Source organism: Dipteris shenzhenensis, chromosome 22 (genome assembly GCF_047967505.1).
Source record: "Dipteris shenzhenensis isolate YYH24624 ecotype China chromosome 22, Dip_SZ_1.0, whole genome shotgun sequence".
Lineage (NCBI taxonomy): Eukaryota > Viridiplantae > Streptophyta > Polypodiopsida > Gleicheniales > Dipteridaceae > Dipteris > Dipteris shenzhenensis.
In genome coordinates, this window is record NC_141617.1 from 42846400 (window position 1) to 42855605 (window position 9206).

At 47.8% G+C, this 9206-nt stretch overlaps 1 non-coding gene across 1 annotated transcript; it reads left to right on the top strand.

The window, feature by feature from the left end:
* Window positions 1-238: 238 nt before the first annotated feature.
* On the top strand, window positions 239-382 carry LOC147888132 (U4 spliceosomal RNA). The gene has a single exon (XR_015543179.1). It is a non-coding gene; the product is annotated as a U4 spliceosomal RNA (small nuclear RNA).
* Window positions 383-9206: the final 8824 nt, after the last annotated feature.

Consider the following 9206-nt stretch of genomic DNA (forward strand, 5'->3'; position numbering starts at 1 on the left):
TTAGAGGATGTAGTGGCTAGCTCTTCCACTACTCAAGATGGGAAGGGTGTAGTACGATGTAGCTTGACTTCCTTCTTGGTATTGAGGAGTTTGTCGCTTTGGAAAGCAAATTAATACGCTTTATGTGGCTTAAAACTAGGAGGTACCACGTGGCGTGGGGAAAACGTCCCATAAGTAAAAGGGGGAAAATTGTAGTGAAAGGTGGGTATATAAAGCTGAGCCCAAGGCAAGGTACAGTATCTTTGCGCTTGGGGCAATGACGCAGTTAGTGAGGTTTTACCGAGACGCGTCAATTGCTGGTTGAAAACTATTTCCAACCCCCCTCTTCGCGCCCTTCACGGGGCCTTAGAGAATTTCTGGAAGGTCCGCCCTAGGCTCGGACCTCGCAAACAACACACCAAAAAGCAACGTGATTTGACTCAGGGCAGCTACGTGTTCGTCCTCATCAGTGTAATTAATTTTGGGATCCAGATCAGCGGCTCATCTCCAGCTTGAAAAGGTCTTGTTTTCCTAACTTCAAAAACTTGCTCGCTCTTGAGGGGCTGTGCTTCTGCTGTCAAGACACTCATTGTGGGCTGGCGGAAAGTGACCCGCTCATGGTCCACCAAGTTCTTTGTTTCAGGAGCCTTGCAGTCTGTTCACACTGCGTGAGCCTAGTAGCTTTAACACCATCCCTCCCCTTCCCCCTCAAGTGGTGCTGTCTTGTAGTGCCTGAATATATTAATATTGGCCACTTCTTTTCTTCATCAAAGCACGCATGCCCCAGGTGTCTTCTGTAACCACCAAGTGAACCCTTGAAAACCTAGACCAGCAAGGCCTCCCATGACGTGCTTACAGAGGCCTGGGTAAGAGATGGGCATATGCCGGATGATATGAGCATCATAGACGACTCACGGCATACTTCGGTTGACATGCGTCCATTGAGGACAGAGTGAGCTTCTACGACTCACTCTATACTTCACTTCAGATGCGTGCTAAAATCGGCAGAACAATTAAGATGCAGGACTGCGAACAGAGTGAGCTTCTAACATCTACAAGCTGAGTCATTACCATTGGTGATGTTGGATCATCCCTCAAGTTGGGCAGAAGCAGCGTGACAAAATGACAGCCAATGGCTGGCATTGCTATTGTAAAATATCAGCAGCCTTTTGAAATGCCTTCGTTTTCTTCATGTCCACTATCTTTGGTGCTTTCGGAACAATAGCATGCATTGGTAAGATCTCCAAGCAGCCATATCATTGAGATGCTCTGGGAAGTGAGCATGATACACGATATTTACAACACGTTTGACAAAGTCAGACTGCCTCGTGATGAAGCAAAGTAGTACTTTATGTAATTCTTTGTTGCTCTGAAGGTAGGTTACTTATATCATTGGGTAAGCGCTGAAATATAAGCTGATTGCTGAAAATAGAAGCTCAGTTGGTGGAGGATGGAGATGAGTTCCATTTGGTTGAGCTACTTGAACACTAGTTTTGAGTTTTCCTATGAAAAATGAGCAAAGACGCATTCGAGGAGAAATGATTGGACAAAAGATGAGTTCCATTTGTTTGAGTTACTTGAACACTAGTTTGTGAAAGTTAGCAAAGACTCATTAGAGAAGAAATGATTAGAGAAACGAAATTTTTGATAATCCTAGGCTAATGAGGCGTGGTAAGAGAGTGTAATTGTATGCAATAATCAGCTTTGGCACGTCAATACTTTGAAATTGGACCTTTTAAAGTTTTTCGGATTCGCTTGCAAGGTGTGGATCATTTCTCCTTTGTCCAATGGTGCAGATTAGCGTGTTCACTAATTTCAGTAGTGGTAGTATATTCTTGACAGAGGCGAAACAATACACGCTAGCCCTCTTTCCAGCCATGAGATCTAGAGTCTCATCCAAGGACACATCTATCTAAAACCCTTAGGTCGAAGACTTCATCAAGGGCACGCATTGCGAGGGAATCTAGGATCCTTAGATCCACGACTTTATCCAAGGGTGCATTTGGCACACATTTCCAAACGTAGGATCTTCATCGGATAAGTTATATTTTTTATTATCGAGCCATGGATCTCAAGACGGTTACCATTGAATTTCGAGATTAAGATCCATATCAATTCAAAGCTACTTTGAGCAATTGTTGCAAGATTATTCTCAAATGAGATCAAGATTTCGATTTTGATTAAGATTCTACCTCCCCATTGAGAATGAGAATGAGATTTCTCAATGAGATATTTTGCAAGGGGTTAACTTGCACGAATTCCATACATAGGAGGGGTGTGATAGCACATGGGTGATAGGAAGGTACTTCATCCTTTTTTTTAAGAAGTGTTTTTTGATTGAAAAAAATATTTCTCTTGTAAAAATCCTTGATTTCTATGCAGTGGCACCTTACAATGAGGATAAAGAAGCTTAGTTTGAAGATAAAGAAAGAGAGGAGGCTCCTAACTTTTAAAGAAGAATTACGACCATGTTATCTGAGTCAATGGAGTTGTCAAACTCACCATGTAAGTCTGGTACATGTGACTAGGAGGGGTGTGATAGCACATAGGTGATAGGAAGGTACTTCATCCTTTTTTTAAAGAAGTGTTTTTTGATTGAAAGTAATATTTCTGATTGGGAAACCTATTTCTCTTGTAAAAATCCTTGACTTCTATGCAGTGGCACCTTACAATGAGGATAAAGAAGCTTAGTTTGAAGATAAAGAAAGAGAGGAAGGCTCCTAACCTTTAAAGAAGCAATACGAATATGTTATCTGAGTCACTGGAGTTGTCAAACTCACCATGTAAGTCTGGTACATGTGACTATCACCATGGACGAGCCCAGAAGATAAAGTTTGGAGACCTTAGCATCTGCAAACGGCAAAGCATGATGGAGATCACAAAGTGAAGGTAATGCTAGAATGGATTAGAAGCTTGGACACATATTTCCCACGAGAATAGCCTTGCTCATGGAAAAAGGATTTGCAACGATTCAACTACCAGGAGACATTTTCCCCCATAGCTAGGTTAACCACAATCTGCACTGGCTTGGCCTTAGCCATGCAAGAAGGGTGGCCAGTCCTATAGATGGATGTCAAGCTTGCCTCTGTGAATGGAAATCTCAAGGAAAAGGTGTGCGTGGAATAGCCACCACGTTTTGCGATCCTCGATCCTCGGTTGAAAAGGCAAAGTTTGCAAACTCAGGAAGGCACTTCACGGGCTAAAACCACTAAAACCAACCCCACGTAGTGGATTGACAATTACTTTTTGAATAATAGTTTTGTCAAAAGCTCCTCAGAATTGAGAACGGCAAGTATATGGTGAGTTTCCTTTATGTGGACAACCTTATCATCACAGAGAGACATGAAGTCAAGATATCTGAGACACGAGAGATGTTGAGCAGAGAGTTTGAGATGACGACCTTGGGCTTAATGCATTTCTGTTTGGGAACTGAGGTTTGTCAAGAGCCAAAACGTATCTTCATCTTGCACAGCAAAACTTGTTGGAAAGGTCACCTCCGCATTTGTAAGCCCCCGGGAGGGAGACCTAGGGCAACATGTGCCCAGAAAAGAAGACTGCCATGTGGGCAGGGATCAGAGAGAGAAGAGGCACCAGCATGGAAAGGCATGTGGGCAGGCTGTTGACCTGCAACAAGGCCTAGATCAGGGCGCAATGGATGGCAGGTGGACAGCAGAGGAGAAGGCCTGGTGGTTGGAGGGGTGGACCAAGGCTGGAACCTCTACACAAAGAAGAAGGGGCACCCAGATGGCCAGGAGCAGCAGCAAGTAGGGCTGCACAGGACTGGCCCTGGGGGCATACTTATAGCCCACTGGGTCGGCCAGTAGGGCAGGCAAGTCGGCCCATATAGGGCATGGAAGAGAGGGCCATAAAGGCCTAGTTTTGTGCGCCAAAGGGGCCGGCTGTAGGGCCAGACTGAGTCAGCCAAAATGGGGCTGGCCAGTGGACTGTTTTGGGGCCCCTAGAGGCCTATAAAAGGAGCCCAAAGCAGGGCATTCATTCATCCAGAAGGAACAGCAGTTCAGCAGCAGATTGCAGCAGGAGGCCGGCTAGACAGGCTTCCACAAGCGCCAGGAAGGTGTCCAGGACCTGCAGACAAAGAGCTTGGAAGAGGCTTCACCCTTGGCTGTCATCTTGGACTCAAGGATCAGGGACGGAGAGTCTACATACTCTCGAGGTGGAGCATGCGGGCTCAAGTTCTAGAGATATCCGACAGATAGTAGAAGTACGTGGTGGTAAGATCAAAGGACCACGCTTTGGTGGGACTTTTTTTTTTCCATGAAAAAGACTTCTATTAAGTAAGAACAAAAACCCGCGAGAGCAAGCTCAAAGCGGAATACATCATGAAATCATGAGGATAATAAAAAACCCCCTCAGAGTGAGGTGGAAAGAAACCAAGGCTGAGGCTGAAAGTGCCATCTCAACCCTGTAGTAGATTCAGAGAAGAAAGGAGAATCCTTCCATTCCCTGAAGAAAGAAGCCCTCCTAGCTGAGGCTGCACGGGAGTCCCCCTGCATACCCGTCCATACGGCCATCAGAGTGTGTACAATGTCTGTCCAGATACTAGCCAATGTGTGCGAGGGATGAACCTGAGTACCCTCCATAGCCTCTGTGCATCTGGATCTCCAGATATGCCAGGCTGCTATGCTCGCTATAATCTCCCAAGAAGTATCCACAGAGGCATGTACAGCTGTAAAAGGACGGTGTGTAACCACATCCAACGAGCAGAGCTCAACCCGATGATGTCGAACTGAAATGGCCCGGGAGGAGTCAAGTCCCTCATAGAAAACCTGAGGTCCTGTAAGAGAAAGCCAAGCCACCGAGCCCCAAGTCATAAAGAGTGGGGAATGGGCAAAGTGACTGAAGATCCTGGCTATCCCCATCCAAATCAATCTCGCCTGTCTGCAATCCCATAAGCAATGCTGAATAGACTCCGAAGCAGAAAGGCAACGAGGGCAAGTAGGGTCGGCTCCGAATCTGGACCTCCAAAGGTTCACTGCAATCCCTCCATGAATAGAAAGCCAAAAGAAGATAGTGATCTTTCTATTCCTGTGGGATTTCCAGAGCCTCCTCCAGAAGTACCTCTGCTGATCCGCAGTAATACCAAAAGTCTCCCAATGAGGAACTCTGGAGGGTCTCCAACCTCTACTACTGAGCTGAAATCTCCTGGCATTACTGACCGTGTAGCGAAAGAAGGGGATGGTCTTCTCTCGATGCCCCGCGTCAATCCACTCCCACTCTCCGGGGTCCCACTGTAAATACCTGATGGGAACTCCTCCATAGAGCCAAAGTCTCCAAGACCCGGTGGAGAGTAACTGGGGGTCAGGGTCTAAGAACCACTCTGAATCTGATCCCTGCATCAAAAGGCCTACAACCCTGATAGGCTGAAAAGCAGACTCAAGCAATATATCATCTGTAGATCTGAGCAATCTGCCACCATCCTGGACACTGAAAACCAAAGCATCCTCCTGTGCACCTCGGAAGGCTAAGACCTGAAGTGGAACCCCGCCTCTCGAGAAAGTACCTGCCCAAGTGGAGGTAGTGAGAGGCATATCATCTGTGTCTATCCAAGCCTCTGGAAGGGCTGACTCAATCTGCAAGATCCTCCCTGCACTCCCTCTGAGATGTCCTATCAACCCTGACTTGGTTTCCTCTGGAAGCCTACGGAAGGCTTTCCAAGATCCCAAAGAAGAAGCAGGTCCCCTCTCCCACCTGGCCCACTGCATGTAGAGTGAGGCACCCAGTGGTCTGCCACGATCATCTAAAATACTGTCGTTCCACATGATGGGCTGCCTATCAATCTCTTCCCGGGAGGAAGGAGGAATCCTCCGAAGAGAGCTTCTGAAACTAGCCCAAGCTTTCAGAATGGCAACCATGAGAGGGGATGAAGGTGATCTGAGGTGTGCTGAGGTGAAAATCCATCTAACACTGCTCATCCAGTCTCCTCCTGAGGAAGGTGTGCACCTCTGTATGCTGCTGATAAGAAAGTCCTTCCACGGTTCCTGTCCTGGCATAAGTCCTCGCACCACTATCTTGCAAAGTAAGGCTCTGCACTGTAAATCTGGATCAATAATATTGAGACCCCCATCCTGTGTAGGGAGGATGAGGGTCTCCCAAGCCACCCTGGCTAAGGCATCTGCTGTGCCATCAAGCCCACTCCAGAGAAAGTTCCTGATCGGTCTTCTGAGCTGAATGATGCAGTCCCTAGAACGGCACCAACATGAACAAATAAACCAGGCCGTGGCCAAAAGGACCTGGTTGACCACCACAACTCTAGAGGCAAGATCCAGCTTGGCTGAGCTCCAAAAGAGAAGCTTCCTTCTGATGCTCTCCAACACGGGAGCAAACTGCTGCGTGGTAGAAATACCCAAGCCGACCTGGCAGCCCAAATACCTGATAGGCACACCCCTCTGAACCCAAGTGAACCCTATGTCAAGTCCCCAAACTGGAGTGTCCTCATCACTGATCCAAAAGCCATTGGATTTATGCCAATTTATCTGCGCCCCTGCCGCCAAGCAAAATAAATCCAATGCTGTCCTGAAAGAAGTCAATGTCTGTGGAGAGGCATCCAAATAAATCGCTGTGTCATCAGCCAACTCACTGTCAAGCAGCTCCTCTTCTCTTCTGATAGGAAGTCTCAGCCCAAAGATGTCAGCTTGAGATCTAACATAGATGCTCATAGCTTCGGCCACGAATAAAAAAAGGAAAGGAGCAAGGGGGCATCCCTGACGGACTGATCTCGAAATCTGAAATCTCTCACCCCTTACCCCACCAATAAGTACCTGGCTATGGGCTGATCTGTACAAAGAGGAAACACCTCTGATCCAAACATCAGTGAATCCAAAGCGTAGTAGGGTGCCCTCCAAAAAACTCCAATCTACTCTGTCATAAGCTTTTTCAAAATCCAACAGTAGAATGGCAAGATTCTGGCCACTCTGCACGGCCCACTCTGAAGCTTCCCAGAAAGAAAAAATGTTATCAAAAATACTTCTGCCATGCACAAATCCCGTCTGAGTGTCGTGGATAAGATCAGGGAGAAGTGGCTGCAATCGGAGGCTGATCGCCTTGGCCAGAATCTTGTAACAAGTCCCCAGAAGTGTGATAGGCCTCCACTGGGACAATAAATTTCTGCTACCTCCTTTTGGGATAAGGTGGATGAGGCCCTCTGTAAGCGATTCAGGCATCTCGCCAGAGTCCCAAATGGCCTGCATGGCTGAAGTAATATAGTCTCCAATCATATCCCAAAATGCAATGAAAAAAGACGGAGTGAGGCCATCTAAACCTGGGCACTTGCCCTTGTGAAGGGCTGAAAGTGCAGTCCTGAACTCTGTGTTGGTGAAAGGTGCGTCAAGTAGAACATGCAAATCCGGATTCACCAACACTGGGATACTCTGCCAAATAGCCTGTCTAGCATCCTCTATATCGTGTGTCTCAGGATCAGCAGTGAGGAGGGTGGCATAGAAATCTGAAGCTATGCGTAAGACGTCATCTGGCTCTGTCTGTAAAACCCCATGTGAGTCAATAAGCTGAGATACACTCTCTCTACTATGTCTAGGGCCAAGAGTAGAGAAGAAGTGTTTATTGACTCTACCACCCATCTGAATCCAGAAGGACTCCTGTGCATGAAAGGCATACTCTGCTCTCTGATCAAGCAATAACTGCAAGTGAGCCCTCGCTGCAGCAAGGCGCTCCTGAATCCAAGCATCTGAAGGCCGTTTCTGCTCTTCCCTCTGCAAAGCTGCTAACTGCTGGCGAACACCAATCTCACGTCTGAGAATATCTCGTCTCCTGGTAGAAGCAACTGAGCAGTAAAAGTCACTAATACCAGAGAGGGCAGCGGCTAAATGTGAAGGATGTGGCTGCCCTCCCTGGACATGAGCAAACCATACCCGTAGGGCTGCCTCTGTAAGGTCCTCCTCTGTGTAAAAGGCATCTGGGATCCTGATGCTGGCTGATCGGCCTCTCAAGTGAGGCTCTGAGATAGCCAAAACAACAGGGAAATGGTCTGAGGTGGAAACCCCTGCAGCAATGCATACCGATCCCCCTCTGTCAAGTGCCCAGTCATCTACATAAAATCTGTCAATGCGTGCATGAATAGGCATCTGTTGCCTCCTGTTCGACCAAGAGAACAGGAGGGACTGTGGCTGAATAAGAAAGGCATCATCACACCAAGTATCTCTGCCACAGAAATGGAAAAGGAAGGCATCCCAAGCTGCTCTCTCCAAAGAGTGAAGTCCGCCTTCTCTACCCCCTTTTTTGTCTGAAGGTAACTCGACCATGTTAAAGTCACCTCCAATCACCCAAGAATCCACAATGGGGGCCCAGGAGAGCAAAGTCTTCCACATAAGGACACGTTCCCCTCTAATGTTGGAGGCATATAGGTTGAGGAAGCCAACCTTACGCCCTCCAATCAAGAGAATAATCCACTGAGCTCTAGAGGGGATAATGACTCCGTGCCCAACAACTAAGGGGAGAACCGACTGCGAAACTGAAATAGAAGTGCCTCCCCTAGTGCCCAATGCAGGCGACCAAAAAGTATGTCCTGAGAGCAACTTGCCTGACTTGGCACAATCTCTATAATCCAGCTTGTGCTCTTGAATAAATAATATATCAATGGGACCACCAGTAACACCTGGATGAAGCTGATCCCGGATCAGCTGTTTGCGGCGGCGATGTGGGATGCCACCTAGGCCCTGTATGTTCCAACTGATAATCCTCATCGACGGGAGGATGTAGAGTGGAACACCTTACCCGACCTAGTGGCGGAAACAAACCCCTCAACAGGGGAAGACCTCCTGGATGGAGGGAAGGAACCCAGTGGAGGAAAGTCAATAGGGGAAAGAATCCTGGCACCTGAAGAAGAAGCCCTGTCAATAGGAAATCCAACCACTGGCTCCCCAAAAGTAGCGGGAACAAACTCCTCCTCTGGGAAATCTGAACTCTCTGCCAAGGCTGAAAATGAGTTCCTGTGGAGCAATCCAGACACCGGAGTACGAAGGATCCCTTGTGAGGGAAGAGGATCAACAGTGTAAGCTATCCCCTTCCCCCTGTCCAAGGGAGGGAGTGAGGAAGGCTCTCTACCCGGTGTCTGCCCAGCCGCGGAAATCTCTCCGTCCTCAAGAGGAACATCTGGCAGTGCTGGATCTAAGGAAGAAGCTGCAACTGGGGAGGAGGTCGAAGCTTCAGCGTCTCGGACTGTGCAAGGTGAGACAGGAAGGACAGCTCGAGGT